Source organism: Melanerpes formicivorus, unplaced genomic scaffold (genome assembly GCF_026170545.1).
Source record: "Melanerpes formicivorus ecotype bairdi unplaced genomic scaffold, bMelFor1.0.p_v2 SCAF_99, whole genome shotgun sequence".
Lineage (NCBI taxonomy): Eukaryota > Metazoa > Chordata > Aves > Piciformes > Picidae > Melanerpes > Melanerpes formicivorus.
Window position 1 is genome coordinate 537828 of NW_027142451.1, and position 17314 is coordinate 555141.

General features: G+C 46.5%; 1 protein-coding gene across 2 annotated transcripts in view; it reads left to right on the forward strand.

The window, feature by feature from the left end:
• The window catches only part of DPYD (dihydropyrimidine dehydrogenase), a 609010-nt gene that overhangs the window by 438526 nt on the left and 153170 nt on the right, over positions 1–17314 (forward strand). The window lies entirely within an intron of this gene.

Below are 17314 nucleotides of genomic sequence, written 5' to 3' on the forward strand. Positions count from 1 at the left end.
GGAAATCTCTGCTCTCGTGACCCTTTCTCTTCCTCAGATTTTTCATTCTGTCACAATTGTCAGGCGCCACATTAGGCAGAGGCTAATGAAAGGGCATCACAGGGGGAGGCATCAACAACACAAATGCAGTGTATGTTTCCCAGCCCAAACTTCAGCCTCCCTACGGTCTTCCCGCTGGGTGCACCCTCTTCCGTGGAGGTTATTTCCACCTCTCCCCACTGTGCTAAAGATGACAGACTGTATTAGGCAAATGTATGCACATCTTTGTAGCCTGTTGGTTGACATATACAAGAATGTCTTGTGTAGGTCATATTTCCCACCCCTGCTTCACGGTTTCATTTTAAAGCCAGCAGCAAAACTTTTGCACTCCAGTTCAGTATCTGTGCACACCAATCTATTGACCCTGTGTGCTCTGTTGCTGTGACAACGTGAACTTGGCCCTGCAAAGACGATGCTATGAGCTGCTTTCTTGGTAGGGAGATTAGTCTCCCTATGAGGAGAAGAATGAGAGACCTGGGGCTGTTTAGACTGGAGAAGAGAACACTGAAAGGAGATTTAATCAATGTCTATAAATATCTGAGGGCTGGGGGTCAAGAGGGAGGGGACAGGCTCTGCTCACTTGTGCCCTGTGACAGGACAAGGGGGAATGGATAGAAACTACAGCACAGGAGGTTCCACCTCAACATGAGGAAGAACTTCTTTACTGTGAGGGTCACAATGTTGAACAGGCTCCCCAGAGATGCTGTGGAGTCTCCTTCTCTGGAGACATTCAAGACCCATCTGGATGCATTCCTGTGCAACCTGTGCTGGATTCTATGATCCTCCTCGGGCAGAGGGGTAGGACACGATGATCTCCAGAGGGTCCTTCCAAGATCTAACATCCTGTGAGCCTGTGATATACATAACTGAAGTAACAGCATCCTCCTGACTGAGTCAAACGCTATTTTATTGCACCTGTCCCCTACCTCACCAAAAAAAAAAGATATAATCCAAAGAGACCAGAGAGAGATGAAAAATTCTTGGTTTTCATTAAATCATAGAATCAATAAGGTTGGAAAAGACCTCAAAGATCATCAAGTCCAACCTGTCACCACAGACCTCATGACTACTAAAGATGGGCACCAAGTGCCACATCCAATCCCCTCTTGAACATCTCCAGGGATGGAGACTCCACCACCTCCCTGGGCAGCACATTCCAATGGCTAACAACTCTCTCTGTGAAGAACTTTCTCCTCACCTCCAGCCTAAACTTCCCCTGGTGGAGCTTAAGACTCTGTCCTCTTGTTCTGATGCTGGTTGCCTGAGAGAAGAGACTCTCTCCTGTCTACAACTACCCTTCAGGTAGTTGTAGAGACCAATAAGGTCTCCCCTGAGCCTTTTCTTCTCCAGGCTAAACAAATGCAGCTCTCTCAGCCTCTTCTCATAGGGCTGGGCTCAAGGCCTCTCCGCAGCCTTGTTGCCCTTCTCTGGACACGTTCAAGAGTCTCAATGTCCTTCTTAATCTGGACACAGGACTCAAGGTGTGGCCTAACCAGTGCATAGTACAGGGCACAATGACTTCCCTGCTCCTGCTGGCCACACTATTCTTGATGCAGGCCAGGATGCCATTTGCCTTCTTGGCCCCCTGGGCACACTGCTGGCTCATGTTCAGCCAGCTGTCAATCAGTACCCCCAGGTCCCTTTCTTTGTGGCAGCTCTCCAGGCACTCTGTCCCCAGCGCTGCCATTTTTGTATGACCAGTGTTATCCTAAGCAAACCATAAGGAATGTACAAGATAACTTTTAAACAAACTTTAATTCAGATGACTGCATTCGGTGGAAAATTGCCCTTATTGCTTCAGATAACTGCATGGAATTTGGAATTATTATATTATTTTTTTTTAGAGAACACTGAAAAGTAAGGAAGGGATAACAATCAGAAAGAATTGCTCTGCCTATTGCATAATGATTATTTCACAGTGACAGCCCAATAAGATGTTATGTTTTAATATTATGCAAAATGGGAACATGAGGGGAACAAGAGAACAGCCACAGCCCATTGCAATTTCTCCAGCCTGCCACGCTGAAGGGAAAAGCATAAAGGAGGTCACAGTGGGTGCTGTGCATTAAAAATTAATGAAAGAACTATTGCAGTAGTATTTTATACAAGTAACACCATTCACATTTTCTCATTTAAGTTGCAGTTCCTGAATATTCCTTCCTACCCTAAGTCTGTCTAATAAAATCTGTAAGATGACTGAAGTGTGCCTCCTGCGTCAGGGATCTGAAGCATGTGTGTGGTGTGCATTGCAGGGGCACCTGCATGCTCAGCTCTAAGGGAGGAACTTCCCAGCATTTCTGTGGTTCAGAATGTTGTTATAAGTGGGGCCTGAGGAAAAGTTCTTTACTCATTTTATTATTCCAATCTTGAGGGTCTCTTCCAACCTGGTCCGGTTCTGTTCTATTCTATTCTATTCTATTCTATTCTATTCTATTCTATTCTATTCTATTCTATTCTATTCTATTCTATTCTATTCTATTCTAAAGTACAATTAGTGTGGGTTTGGTTTTTTATTTTCTTGAAGTTTCACATGTTTCAACAAAGCTGGGGAGGGATTTGGAGCACAGCCCTGTGAGGAGAGGCTGAGGGAGCTGGGGTTGCTTAGCCTGGAGAAGAGGAGGCTCAGGGGAGACCTTCTTGCTCTCTACAACTACCTGAAGGGAGGTTGTAGCCAGGTGGGAGCTGGTCTCTTCTCCCAGGCAAGCAGCACCAGAACAAGAGGACACAGTCTCAAGCTGTGCCAGGGTAAGTTTAGGCTGGATGTTGGGTAGAAGTCCTTCATAGAAAGAGAGACTGGCCTTTGGAATGTGTTGCCCAGGGAGGTGGTGGAGTCACCATCACTGGGGGTGTTTAGAAGGAGACTTCTTGGGGTGCTTGGTGTCATGGTTTAGTTGATTAGGTGGTGTTGGATGATAGGTTGGACTTGATGATCTTGAAGGTCTCTTCCAACCTGGTCTACTTTTCTTTTCTTTTCTTTTCTTTTCTTTTCTTTTCTTTTCTTTTCTTTTCTTTTCTTTTCTTTTCTTTTCTTTTCTTTTCTTTTCTTTTCTTTTCTTTTCTTTTCTTTTCTTTTCTTTTCTTTTCTTTTCTTTTCTTTTCTTTTCTTTTCTTTTCTTTTCTTTTCTTTTCTTTTCTTTTCTTTTCTTTATTTTCCCTTTCTTTTCTGTCTTCTCTTCTTTCTCTTCTCTTCTCTTCTCTTCTCTTCTCTTCTCTTCTCTTCTCTTCTCTTCTCTTCTCTTCTCTTCTCTTCTCTTCTCTTCTCTTCTCTTCTCTTCTCTTCTCTTCTCTTCTCTTCTCTTCTCTTCTCTTCTCATTTCTTTATCAGAGCAGACAAAAGCTGTTATTTTAGGATGCTTAATTACCTATGACATGAATGTGTTTAAAAAACATAAATATGAATCCCACCCTTGTCAATGTTTTGGAAAAGCATATTGCTGCAGACAAATATAGAAAGATGTCTGCTTGATAACTGGCATCACTAAGGCCCTGTCCAACAACTGGGCCATGAAAATGATCAGGGGATTGGAGCTCCTCTGCTACGAGGACATGTTGAGGGAGCTGAGGGTGTTCATCCTGGAGAAGAGAGGGCTCTGGGGAGACCTAAAAGCAGCCTTCCAGTACCTGAAGGGGTCTGCAAGAAGGATGGAGAGGGACTGTTTGCAAAGGCATGCAGTGGCAGGACCAGGGGCAATGGCTTCAAACTAGAGAAGAGCAGATAGAGGAATGGATTTTTGACCCTGAAAGTGGTGGGACACTGGAACAGGTTGCACAGGGATGTGATTGGGGCCCTTTCCCTGGAGATATTCAAGATGAGGCTGGACAGGGCTCTGGGCATCCTGATCTGGTTGAGGATGTCCCTGCTGACTGCAGGAGGGATTGGACTAGATGATCGTTGAAGGTCCCTTCCAACCCAGAGCATTCTAAGATTCTGTGAACTCACTGTGCCAAAGAAAGGCACAGAGTCAGTGAAGTCAATCTACTCAGCGACACATTGCAGTGCTTCCTGCTCAGCCATCAGGGTATGGTAGTACACAAATGATACAAAACCAGGGTAGCATTTTTAAATCCAGAGAGCTGGCAAGTTTACAAATGACAAAAAGGTAGGCAATCCTATCATCTTGTCAGCTCAAGGGGCAGGCTGGTCATACTTCTGAAGTCTGTTCCCAGCCATGCCAGGGCTGAGCTGCATGGCCTGCAGCCAGACACTTGACCTTTTCGTGCTTTATTTCCTCTGTCTGTGAAATGGCAGCAACAGCACTTCCATGCCTGCAGGCTTGCGGTGAAGTGCTCCGTGGTCCTGCCACGAAAGTCATTTCATAGTGTAAAATACTGGTTCTCTACTCTGATGTGCTTCAACTTCTTGTTCTGGTTTTTTCACCTAATTGAGGCAGTATGGCTTAGTAAGGTTTTGGTTTTGGGGCTGTTCAGTCTGGAGAAGAGAAGGCTCCCAGGAGACCTTATTGTGGCCTTCCAGTATCTGAAGGGGGCTACAAGAAAGCTGGGGAGAGACTTTTTAAGGGTGTGAAGGAATGATAGGACTGGGGGGAATGGAGCAAAACTAGAAATTAGTAGATTCAGATTGGATGCTAGGAAGAAGTTCTTCCCCATGAGGGTGGTGAGACACTGGCACAGGTTGCCCAGGGAGGTGGTGGAAGCCTCATCCCTGGAGGTTTTTCAGGCCAGGCTGGATGTGGCTGTGAGCAACCTGCTGTAGTGTGAGGTGTCCCTGCCCATGGCAGAGGGGTTGGAACTGGCTGAGCCTTGAGGTCCCTTCCAACCCTGACAATTCTATGATTCTATTGCTTGGGTTTTTTTGTGGGGGGGTTGTGTGTGTGTGTGTGTTGGTTTGTTTATTTATTTATATATTTATTTTGTTGGTTTTGTTTTGGTTTTGGTTTTTTCTGGGTTTTTTTTTTTTTTTGCTTGTGTTTCATAGTTCCTCTCAAGATGAATTTCAGGGTCTTTAAAGTGAAAGTCAGCACTTTTATAGAAGCTGTAAGTCTGGTCCATTTTCCATGTGTGTTACTAAAGCACAGCTGGGTTGTTGTGTTGTGTAGTGCACAAACCTCAAGCAGATGCAGCACATAGCCAAGCTGTAGCTGGCTTTATGTATTGGCTTTTTTCCCCAGTTGCAGAGATTTTAGTTCTTTTCAGGCCTAGACAAGAACTTGCTCACAGAGGTACAACAAGTGTGGCAGAAGTCTCTGTCCTGTGGGGTGCAGCGTTCATAATGCTGCATGACTGTGGGTGGGTGGGAGGGAGGAAGCTGGCCCCCAGTCCTGTGGAGCCCTCAGCACAAATTCCTCTCAGTTAGGTGTGGGGGTGAGGTCTGCAATGAAACCAGGCTCAAAGATAATGACCTTGAGCAGCATCCAAACAGTGAGGAGCTGCTTGCACTGGAGTATTTCTGGAGGGCTGTATTAAACTGCACTGTAGATCAGTCTGAGCTTCCTTATCTTTGGGGTTTTTTTCTCTCACTTCTTTTTGTACTTACATCTGTGGTGGTTTTGGGCTATGCCTTTAAAATTAGTTGGAGATTTTGAGCAGAACAGTAGAAAAATATAAATAAATCACTATTGGGTGTAAAAAGGAAACCAAAAGCTTATTCTAACCAAATTCATATTTGCTATAAAATTGGCTGTATCAAAACAATTCTTTCTCTTTTTTGATCTCTTCTCTGCTTGCTGCACTTGGGAGAGATTAACCTGCTTGGTGTTTTTAAGCTGAGCTTGTTTTGGATGTGTTGTTTAGTTAAGTCTAACCCCCTGCTTTCTCTCTGCTCCTCTTCTCTCTTGGGACAGGGAGGTGGGGGGGTCAGGGGGACAGTGGAATGGCTTCCCTGGTGCCTGACCAGGGGGGTTTTCATGTTGTTTGCTAATTGTAAGTGTCTTTATAATATTGTAAATACTGTACATGTTGTACATATTCGTTGCATTCCATTGTAGAGTGTGGTTGTGCTTGTAAATACTGCTTCCATTTGCTTCTAACTGAGTTATAGTGTCATAATATAGTATAGTGTCATAGTATAGTATAGTATCATAGTATCAGTCAGGGTTGGAAGGGACCACAAGGATCATCTAGTTCCAACCCCCCTGCCATGGGCAGGGACACCTCACACTAGATCAGCCTGCCCAGAGCCTCATCCAGCCTGGGCTTAAACACTTCCAGGGATGGGGCCTCAACCACCTCCCTGCACAACCCATTCCAGGGCTTCACCACTCTCATGGTGAAGAACTTCCTCCTCACATCCAGCCTGAATCTCCCCACCTCCAGCTTCATTCCATTCCCCCTATCACTACCTGAGATCCTGAGAAGTCCCTCCCCAGCCTTCCTGTGGGCCCCCTTGAGATACTGGAAGGCCACAATGAGGTCAGCTCGGAGCCTTCTCTTCTGCAGACTGAACAGCCCCAACTCCTTCAGTCTGTTCTCATAGGAGAGGTGCTCCAGCCCTCTGATCATCCTTGTGGCCCTTCTCTGGACACGTTCCAGCACATCCATATCCCTCCTGTAATAGAGGCTCCAGAACTGGACACAGTACTCTAGGTGGGATCTCACCAGAGCTCAGTAGAGGGGAAAAATCACCTCCCTTGGCCTGCCAGCCACACTTGGACTTGCAGTGAAGTGCTCTGTGGTCCTGCCATGAAAGTAATTTCATAGTGTAAAATACTGGTTTTCTACTCTGATGTGCTTCAACTTCTTGTTCTAGTTCTTTTTATCTAATTGAGCCAGTATGGTTTAGTAAGGTTTTGGGTTTGGGGCTGTTCAGTCTGGAGAAGGCTCCAAGGAGACCTGCACTTCTCTTGGTCTGGCAAAGTTAATGCTGGAGGGGTGGGGGGAAATTTCAACCCACCACAACATCACAAGAAACTCTCCCTACCTCCAGCAGCATTACCTGCTAGTTAGGGGTTCCTCTGTCTGAAAGACTGCTTTTGCTTCAGAGAGTGAAATGCAGAAGCTGCTGTACTTGGGGTCCACTACCAGCAGCAGATACATACACCTTCCTTATGTTAGAGAAGATGTAGAGAAACACATCCTGTCTTTTGGAATCTGTTTCCATTCACTACCCCAAGAGTAGATGCCCTGGATGGAGGGCAGCAGTGTGTGAGAGGAGAAAGCTGGAGGTAAGGCACCACAGTTCAAAACACATACTGGGCTCTTCTCACAAGTAACTAATGATAGAATGAGAGAGAATGGCCTCAGGCTGTGCCAGGGGAGGCTTAGGCTGGACATTAGGAAACATTTTTTCATGGAAAGGGCTGTGAGGCACTGTCTCAAGAGGACACAGTCTCAAGCTGTGCAGGGGGAAGTTTAGGCTTGATCTTAGTAAAAGGTTCTTCCCAGAAAGAGATTGCCCATGGGAATGGGCTGCCCAGGGAGGTGGTGGGGTCAGCATCCCTGGAGATGTTTAAGACAAGCCTGGATGAGGCACTTAGTGACATGGCCTGGTTGATTAGATCAGTTATACTTGATGATCTTGGAGTTCTTTTCCAACCTGGTCGTTTCTGTGTGTAACAGCTGCCCACAGAGGTGCTGGAATCACCATCCCTGGAGGTGTTTAAAAGCCATCTAGACCTGGTGCCTGGGGACAAGGTTGCAGGGACAGGCTGGGTGGAGTGGGCAGAGTGGCTGGGATGGGTGGGCTTGGAGGGCCTCTCCAGCCTGGATGGTTCTATGATTCCACTTTGCACCTCCACACAGGGCAGCCCCTGTCCCTGCTCACTGAGCTTTGCTGACAGCTCAGGCCTGGATCTGGTCTGCCAGCCAGCATGGCCTGAGGGCAGGAAGTTGTTTGTGGCAGGTGGGAGCACAGCTGGTGGCAAAGGGGCTGGTGACCTGGCAGCATGGGCTGGTGGCAGGGATGGGATTGCACTGTAAGGAAGTCCTTCTCCTCAGGGACAGCTGTTCTTCAGAAATTCTCTCTGTCCACACATTTCTGAATACAGTGCAGACTGCCTTCCCCTGGAGAGTGTCAAACTCCCTCCTCCATGTTAATGAAGGCTTCTGTCGATGAGCCGATCATGAAAGTGTGTTGTTGTCGTGGCCCAGCAGCAGGCTGACATTTGACTTGCAGCCCCCCCTGTTCAACAATGTGCTCCTGTGTGGCCATGTGCTGAAGAAGTGCTTTCCATAATACAGCTTCCCTTTGGCCTTCTCTTCCCTCCTCTTTTGCTTTTTTTTTGTCTGCCTCATGTGCAAGCAGCTCCATAAAGAGCATCACCATTCATTTCTCCAGAAATAAGAGACATTGAGAAGGGGGTTTCATTTGAATTCCTTCTAAGTCACTAAGTGACAGCTAATTTCCTATGGCTTTTCAAACAGAGGTTAAAAATAAACATAAAATTTAAAATACTTTTAAACAAGTTTATGAGCATCATTGCTTCCCTGTTTGGATCTAATTTGATCAGCTGAAAATTGCTAAGCTGCAAGAGCCATCACTGTTTCCTCCTTCATAGTCCTCTGTATGTCACAGAATCATAAAATCAGAGTTGGAAGGGACCTCAAGGATTGATCAGTTCCAACCCCCTTGCCATGGGCAGGGGTGCCTCACACTAGATCAGGTTGCTCAGAGCTACATCCAGCCTGGCCTTAAAAGCCTCCAGGGATGAGGCTTCCACCACCTCCCTGGGCAATCAACATATGCTGGGTAGTTTTGACAGGAAAGGATCCCAGTATCCCAGGTGGATGTTTGACCAGCAGACTGTAGGATTAGTCTCTCTCTCTCCTCTGCTTCCCAGCAAACACTGAATTATTAATACAAAGTGAAACAGTTCTCCCAGGATACGCACTCATACTAGCACAGCCTGCTGACCTGCACAGGAACCTGACTTGAGCAAGCCAGGTTTAAATCCCAGGTGTGAGACTGGGTCCCAGCTAGGTCCCCTGGATTTCAAGCTTACCCTCCAATTATTGAGCATTGTAAAATTTCTCTGGGTATTATTCACCTTCTACATCTATCCTGGTGCCAAAAAAAATAATACTTACAGGAAAAATTTCACTTTGATTTTGACAAATTGTTGTTTTCTAAGGAGAATTAATTTCGGATTGGCACCATAGAGCATCAGCTAAGCCTAATCATAGAATCAATAAGGTTGGAAGAGACCTCAAAGATCATCAAGTCCAACCTGTCACTCAAGACCTCATGACTACTAAACCATGTCTCCAAATGCCATGTCCAATCCCCTCTTGAACACCTCCAGTGATGGTGAATCCACCACCTCCCTGGGCAGCACATTCCAATGGCCAATAACTCTCTCTGTGAAGAACTTTCTCCTCACCTCAAGCCTAAACCTCCCCTGGCACATCATGAGACTGTGTCCTCTTGTTCTGATGCTGGTTTCCTGGGAGAAGAGGCCAACCCCCTCCTGGCCACAACCACCCTTCAGGTAGTTGTAGACAGCAATAAGGTCTCCCCTGAGCCTCCTCTTCTCCAGGATGGTGACTAAGGGCTGTGATAGCCCGATGGATTAATGTGTCTCTGCTGCTTGAGAGGATGTTGTGCTTAGAGAATCCAAGTCTTCATCTTTGGTAAGTTTCCAGGAACTATCTTGCCTCAGAAAGTGGAAATGTTCTAATGAAGCTTCCAAGATTCACTTAAGGAAATAAGGCCTTATGGAGAGTGGCCCTGTAAAGAGGGATGTGGGAGTCTCTGTGGACAACAAGTTCTGCATGGGACAGCAATGTGCCCTGGTGGGCAAGAAGGCCAATGGAGTCCTGGAGTGCATTCAGAGGAGTGTGTCCAGTAGATCCAGGGAGGTTCTCCTCCCCCTCTGCTCTAGCCTGGAATTCACTTGGAATATTGCATCCAGTTCTGGGCTCCCCAGTGATTTGATTTGGGTTAAATTAAGGAGGCAGGAGTTACAGAAATACAGTTCTCTTTCTTTTCCAGTAAACCCCACCCCAAAACGATGTATAAAACTTATTAAGTTATTTACAGGTTCTACTTGGTTCTGAATTCTACCAGGATGCTTATGGGCAACTTCAGTACAATGCAGAGAGAATTCAGAAAAGTGGAAAAGGCTAAGCCACCAAATAGCTTTACCCCACTTAAAAATCAGAGGCAAGCCAGCACCTTAGGGAAAGCCACTCTTAGTCATGAGGATGGAGCAGGGATTTGGCGACAGCCCCTAGGTCTCTCTTCAGAGGCAGGCTCCAGAAACTGCAAGGTTTATAATCTGATTTGTGGATAACCTGCACAATCCAAAGGAAAAGGACCTGCCAGAATCAAAGTGTCTGTAGACACGGCTGCCAGGAGGGAAGCTTGGGCAGTGGCACTGTCTGAGAAGTGCAAGTGCTCCTAACCCCTCCCCAGCTTTGTTGCCCTCCTCTGGACATGTTCCAGCAAGTCAACATCTTTTCTGGGCCCCTCAGTTTAGGAAAGATTTTGGCTTGCTGGAATGTGTCCAGAGAAGGGCAACAAAGCTGGGGAGGGGTTTGGAACACAAGCCCTATGAGGAGAGGCTGAGGGAGCTGGGGTTGCTTAGCCTGGTGAAGAGGAGGCTCAGGGGAGACCTTCTTGCTCTCTACAACTACCTGAAGGGAGGTTGTAGACAGGCAGAGGTTAGTCCCTTCTCCCAGGCAACCAGCACCAGAACAAGAGGACACAGTCTCAGGCTGTGCCAGGGGAGGTTTAGGCTGGATGTTAGAAAGAAGTTCTACACAGAGAGAGTGATTGGCCATTGGAATGGGCTGCCCAAGGAGGTGGTGGAGTCACCATCATTGGAGGTGTTTAGGAGGAGACTGGATGGGGTGCTTGGTGCCATGGTTTAATTGATTAGGTGGTGTTGGATGATAGGTTGGACTCGATGATCTCAAAGGTCTCTTCCAACCTGGTTAATTCTATTCTATGCTATGCTATGCTATGCTATGCTATGCTATTCTACGCTATTCTATGCTATGAAAGCCGCAGGTTTGTGGCAGATATGGTCACTCTGTGGCAGGCAGAGAGCAGGACCCCAGGGCAGGCAGGTCCAGGGAGAAGCCAGGAAGTGAGGAAGATGAAGGCGAGAGCAAGAGCAAGAGACCCAGTCGCTATCTGGTCACTCTATTTAAGGTGTTTCTAGACAATGTGTCCAAGGCCAATGTATACTGGGCCCAAAGCACCCTGCTTAATCACAGCTTCCAAACCCAGATGACCTTCCCACAGGTAAATACTTGTGAGGGACTTCGGCCCTGGTGCTGTTTACCTGTCCCCAGGGGAAGGGGAAGGCAATGTCACACCTTGGAAGGCAATTTCATGCCTTTGTCTTTCCCCATTCAAACCTCCACTGATGGAGATGGGGGAAGGGAGATTTGGAGCACACCATAACACCCAGTTGAAGAGGGACAGGGATCTGCTAGAGAGAGTCCAAGGGAGGGCTACAAGGATAATGAAGGGACTGGAGCACTGCCTGGTGAGGAGTAGCTGAGAGTCCTGGAGCTGTTTAGTCTGGAGAGAAGACAACTGAGAGGGGATCTAATAAATGTCTATCAACATCTGAGGGCTGGGGATCAAGAGGGAGGGGACAGGCTCTGCTCAGTTGCACCCTGGAATAGAACAAGGAAACTGCAGGACAGGAGGTTCCACCTCAACGTGAGGAGGAATTTCTTCAGTGTGAGGGTCACAGAGCACTGGAACAAGCTGCCTAGAGAGGTTGTGGAGTCTCCTTCTTTGGAGACTTTCCAGCCCTATCTGGCTCTGTTCCTGTGTGATCTGTGCTGGATTCTGGTCCTGGTCCTGCTCTGGCAGGGGGGTTGAATTACAGAGGTTCCTTCCAGCCCCTAACATCTTGTGAGGCTGTGAAGAAAGACAAAGACTAAAATTAAGAAACAGTTACCCAATTTGTGTAACTATCCAATGTGTTTGCAGGATTAGAGACATAGTTTGACTTCTATTAAGGAGCTTTTAGAAGTGACCCAGCAGTATTTGAGGTTTTAGAATAGGGAACCCATGAGATTTTTATGCCAAGTTCTTCCCATATGTGTGCAACACAGAGTGTTTGCATCTGAATAAAAAGTTAATGCTGCTTTTAAATCATAGAATCATAGAATCACCAAGGTTGGAAGAGACCTCAAAGATCATCAAGTTCAACCTGTCACCACAGACCTCATGACTACTAGACCATGGCACCAAGTGCCACGTCCAGTCCGCTCTTGAACACCTCCAGGGATGGTGACTCCACCACCTCCCTGGGCAGCACATTCCAATGACAAATAACTCTCTCAGTGAAGAACTTCCTCCTCACCTTCAGCCTAAACTTACCCTGGCACAGCTTGAGACTGTGTCCTCTTGTTCTGGTGCTGGTTGCCAGGGAGAAGAGACCAACCCCCACAATGCTACAACCTCCCTTCAGGTAGTTGTAGAGAGCAATAAGGTCTCCCTCAGCCTCCTCTTCTCCAGGCTAAACAACCCCAGCTCCCTCAGCCTCTCCTCACAGGGCTGTGCTCAAGGCCTCTCCCCAGCCTCGTTGCCCTTCTCTGGGCACATTCAAGTGCCTCAATGTCTTTCTTAAACTGAGTGGCCCAGAACTGGACACAGGACTCAAGGTGTGGCCTAACCAGTGCTGAGTAGAGGGGCACAATGACTTAAAATCCTCAGGAAGAATAATGACCTCTGTCTCTGAAAGAGATGTTTGACTCTGTATATACAGAGTATGAATTATTTTGAAAAGCATATTTCCTCAGTAAGGTGCCAGGTTGCCCTGGGAAATGTTAATGTACTGTAAGCAGCTTCATGCTTCCCAAAGATTTCTTTCCTTTAAAGGGATTTTAAAATTATGTTGTTTTTTTTTAAATAAAGAGGGTTTTGTGAGCCTTCAGAATGTGTTTCCATATTCTAGATGTGTTTTATGGAACCATAGGATCATAGAATCAGCAAGATTGGAAGAGACCTCAAAGGCCATCAAGTCCAACCTGTCACCCAAGACCTCATGACTGCTGGACCATGGCACCAAGTGCCACATCCAATCCCCTCTTGAACACCTCCAGGGATGGGGACTCCACCACCTCCCTGGGCAGCACATTCCAATGGCTAACAACTCTCTCTGTGAAGAACTTTCTCCTCACCTCCAGCCTAAACTTCCCCTGGCACAGTTTGAGACTGTGTCCTCTTGTTCTGGTGCTGGTTGCCTGGGAGAAGAGACCAACCCCCACAATGCTACAACCTCCCTTCAGGTAGTTGTAGACAGCAATAAGGTCTCCCTGAGCCTCCTCTTCTTCAGGCTAAACAATCCCAGCTCCCTCAGCCTCTCCTCATAGGGCTTGTGCCCAACCTCTGCCCAGCCTCGTTGCCCTTCTCTGGACATGTTCAACTTTCTCAATGTCCTTCTTAAAGTGAGGGGCCCAGAACTGGACACATGACTCAAGGTGTAGCCTAACCAGTGCAGAGTGCAGGGGCACAATGACTTCCCTGGAAACATAAGGAATGATTTCTTTTTTTTCCTGTGAGGGTGATAGAACCCTGGAACAGGCTGCCCAGGGGGGTTGTGGAGTCTCCCTCTGGAGATATTCAAAACCCACCTGGATGTGTTCCTGTGTGATCTGCTCTAGGTGCTCCTGCTCTGGCAGGGGGTGTTGGACTGGATGAGCTTTCAAGGTCTCTTGCAGCCCCTAACATTCTGTGATTTGCAAAGAATAAGCCAAACCAACAACCCCAACCCCACTGTCACACAGCACTTGTGACCTTTAGGAAATACTTTCGTTGTTTAGTATTCAGTATCACTAAGGTTGGAAGAGAGCTCAAAGATCATTGAGTCCAACCTGTCACCACAGACCTCATGACTATAGTAGGGAGGACACTACTGCCCACTGCAGGCTTGAACTCACGACCTTCCCATTACGGGTCTTATGCACTACCAACTGAGCCACATCTTTGCAAATGTTATGTCATCAAACTAAAATGTGCGCATTGTCTGAATAATTGACGGGATTAAGAGTGGCCTATAGGATAGTCTGAAATATCTGGGTGATGTGGGAATAGGAAAACTCGAAGTCCTAATGATAAGGGCTGCCTTTTCATTTGCTGACATGTCATTAGCAATGTGCTCTTGTGGCCGGGAAGGCCAATGCCATTCTGCAGTGGATTAGAAGGGGTGTGACCAGTATGTCAAGAGAGGTTCTCCTCCCCCTCTACTCTGCACTGGTGAGGCCACATCTGGAATATTGTGTCTAGTTCTGGGCCCCTCATTTTGAAAAGATAGTGAGCTGCTTGAAAGAGTCCAGTGCAGAGCAATATGGATGATCAGGGGAATGGAACATCTCTATGAGGAGAGGCTGAGGGAGCTGAGGCTCTTTAGCCTGGAGGAGACTGAGAGGTGACCTCATAATTAAAAATATGTAAAGGGTGAGTCCCAAGAGGCTGGAGCCAGGCTCTGCTGGGTGATGCCCAATGACAGCACAAGGGGCAATGGTGGAAGTTAAGGCATAGGAAGTTTGATCTAAATATAATGGAAATTTTTTCCCCTGTGAGGGTAACAGAGCCCTGGAACAAGCTGCCCAGGGGGGTTGTGTAGTCTCCCTCCCTGGAGATGTTCAAAACTCACCTGGCTGTGTTCCCTTGTAGTCTGGTGTAGGTGAGCCTGCTCTGGCAGAGGGGTTGGACTGGATGAGCTTTCAAGGTCCCTGAAATTCTGTGATTCTGTCACCCAAAGGAAAAGTGTGTGTGTGTGTGGGGGGGAATAACAAAGAGCATTCACAAGAGCATTCACCTTCCTACTCACAGTTCTGTGGGTGACTGTTGCAACGTAGATTTTGGTTAATAGAAGTGACTGAGGAGGTGCCCACCACTGGAAAGAACCCCAAATGTATGGATGCCCAGGCATCCATAGTTAAGCATAAATATTTACCGAGTTAAAGACTGCTTCCGTTTCCATTAACGGCTGTCTGCAAACCAGTGTGGATAGCGTTAGGGAACAACTATCTGCTGCAGCGCAGTTTTAATTTGGTTGTATTATTTCTGCTAAATGTAGCTTGGCCATTAAAAGCTCTTAATTGCACACATTGTGTCAGGCTTCACAAAGGGTCCTCTGTTTCCCATCGTGTCCTTGCAGCAGGCTGATTTCTCTTAGTGTTCTGCCGTCAGTGGTCTGTGCAGGAGAGATCAGAGCCCTAATAATAGATTTTTGACAGGGAGCTCGCCTGCTACCTGCCCTACACAAATCCTCACTGTTCATGTTTGCTTCATGGCAACAAAGCAGACAGAAGGAAAATGCCAAGTGCTGAGTTTGAGGTATAGCCCTGCCATAGCTTGACATTTCAGCAGAATAGCAGTTTATGAGATGCATAATTTTTCATCTGGGACTCAGCTGCCATTTTCATAGGAGCTTGCAGCTGATCGACAGACTGGAAGTAGGGCAAAGGTTTATGGTGGAGATCAAGGTCTGCGTCCTTCCCGTAGCTATTGAAAAAATAAGTCTGATTCTCCAGAGAAGGTCAGAGAACTGAGCATTATTATTATTATTATTTTGTTAAAATCCTTTTCATTTTCTTTTACCCAATTTCATCCCCACAAAGAAGATGTTTTGCGTTTGTAGCCTCTTACACGGGTGCCACGCGGAGCTGAATCAAACTGCCTGCAATTTATTTCATTCACCCAAAGATTAAAGAGAGTTCTGGGAAAAGAATGAAGCATGGCTCTTTACACCCAGCATTTGAACAAAGCTGTGTTTTCTCCTCCCTTTGCTTTAAATAAAGCTCATTCCAAGCTTGAAATGAATGGGAAAAAGTCTTCACTCTTGAAGCGTAATTGGTTCACGTTTTGTTATTGTACTCTGAATTTAAATCTTCACATTCATGCCCCAGCACTTGGGAAACAAATGCGGTGTAGGTGCACACAAGCCAGTATTTAATTTAGAATTACACATCTCTGGGAGCTTCAGTAACAGTTCACTATGTCACAGCCTCATAGAGAGCAGTGGTACAATACTTTGGATTAATTAAAGAAACCTTGCAGAGAACTGAATCCTCAGCGTGTCAAGATTTCAGTTTTATGTTAAATATTTTCTAAGGGCCAGACCCTTAAATCTCAGGGGCTGTACCAAGCAGTGAGCTGTGAATTTAACCATAGGCTAACTGCTAATGATAAGGAAAGGAGTCCAAGTTGAGGCAGCTGTAATACAGTCATTGGATTAGGCTATCAATCACTCAGTTCCCCGAGGAACAGGCAAAGATGACAAAACAGTGAAAAGGGAAATTAGGAGGGGAGGGCATGACTAGAATGAGATTCCTTACCAAATGTATCTGTTAGTTGGCTGAATCCCCCAAGCATCAGACAGAAATGTCCAGCATTGCTCCCAGACTAAAAGACAAGTGTTTGTTCCAAACTCCTGGAAAACCATCACAGCATCATTAACTGCTGCTGACCTGTGTGGGGTTTGAGCTGTGCAGTTGGCTATATTCTCCTTTTGTTGTTTTTCAGTAGCAAATAAATAATTTAATCCCTAAACTACTGTGGTTGAAGGCTGGATTTACTGTTTACATCAAAGCTCACACAGAATATGTGTGCTAGAAAGAATTCCTTTCCCAGATGAGTGTTTTGGTTTTTCATATAAACAGATAACTATTAAGCTATCAAGGCTTACTGACGGCTGTCAAAGGTAGGTGCCAAAAGGTGATTCAGGTCACAGGCTCACAGGATGTTAGGGGTTGAAAGGGACCTCTGGAGATCTTCCAGTCCAAACCCCCTGCCAGAGCAGGACCATAGAATCCAGCACAGGTCACACAGGCACACATCCATATGGGTCTTGAAAATCTCCAGAGAAGGAGACTCCACAACTTCTCTGGGCAGCCTGTTCCAGCACTCTGTGACGCTCACAGGGAAGAAGTTCCTCCTCATGTTGAGGTGTAACCTCCTGTGCTGCACTTTCTATCCATTGCCCCTTGTCCTGTCACAGGGTGCAACTGAACAGGGCCTGTCCCCTCCGTCTTGATCCCCAGCCCTCAGATATTTATAGACATTTATTAAGTCCCCTCTCATTCTTCTCTTCTCTTCTCTAGTCTAAAAAGCCCCAGGGCTCTCAGCCTCAAATCAGAAATTCTGCTCAGACATAATGTGGTTAAAATAAGAGAGAATGACTGTGGCCTAGCTTGCCCAAGCATGGGTGTGGTTTTAGTCTGGGCACTGATAAATAAAATGGGTAATCAGTTCATCTAATGACATGGATTAACATGGTTAAGTAAACAATGCTCTTACAGTTAGCAGCTTAGAGGCCTACTCTGAATGGACATGAACAGAGAGTGGTGTAAAAGACATGTCAAAACAGGTTACAGCAGGCTGGGGGAACAGGGCCTTGTACTTAAATTG